Below are 788 nucleotides of genomic sequence, written 5' to 3'. Positions count from 1 at the left end.
CATACACACACACACACACACAGTCATGTTGTGGTGTATGCCTGCCCACACATACACACACACACACACACACACATACACACACAGTCATGTTGTGGTGTATGCCTGTCCACACATACACACACACACAGTCATGTTGTGGTGTATGCCTGCCCACACACACACACACACACAGTCATGTTGTGGTGTATGCCTGCCCACACATACACACACACACAGTCATGTTATAGTGTATACATACCCACACATACACACACACACACACAGTCATGTTATAGTGTATGCCTGCCCACACATACACACACACACACACAGTCATGTTGTGGTGTATGCCTGCCCACACATACACACACAAAAAATAAAGAAATGCAAGAAGAAAACCTTTAAAATGCTTTCATGGAAAACTGTACTAAAAACCACTAACAAACATTGCAAACACTGAAATTTACTTCTCTTGCTTTCTAACCCATTTAATTTAAGTACAGCTTAGCAGTGCCTGTTGAACAAATCAATCTTATGTTTCTAAGTACATAACACAAGCAAACAACCAAGTACAAAGGACACAAGAAAAACTGTTGGTTTATTATTGATACTATAGTGAGTTTTAATAAAAACCAAAACACAATCATTAGATCAACCTTAACGGTTTATAAAAACCAAAATGTAAAAACTATCTTTAACTCTAAGGATTTCATATACAAATTTAAAATTCTGGTACCTGTCAATTACGACATCAAATGTTGACTTGCTGATCAAGAAGTTTTAAGAAAAATATTCTGATTTTAAAC

The sequence above is a fragment of the Micromys minutus genome (assembly GCF_963924665.1).
Source record: "Micromys minutus genome assembly, chromosome: 17".
NCBI lineage: Eukaryota > Metazoa > Chordata > Mammalia > Rodentia > Muridae > Micromys > Micromys minutus.
Note: the sequence above shows the minus strand (reverse complement) of the source record.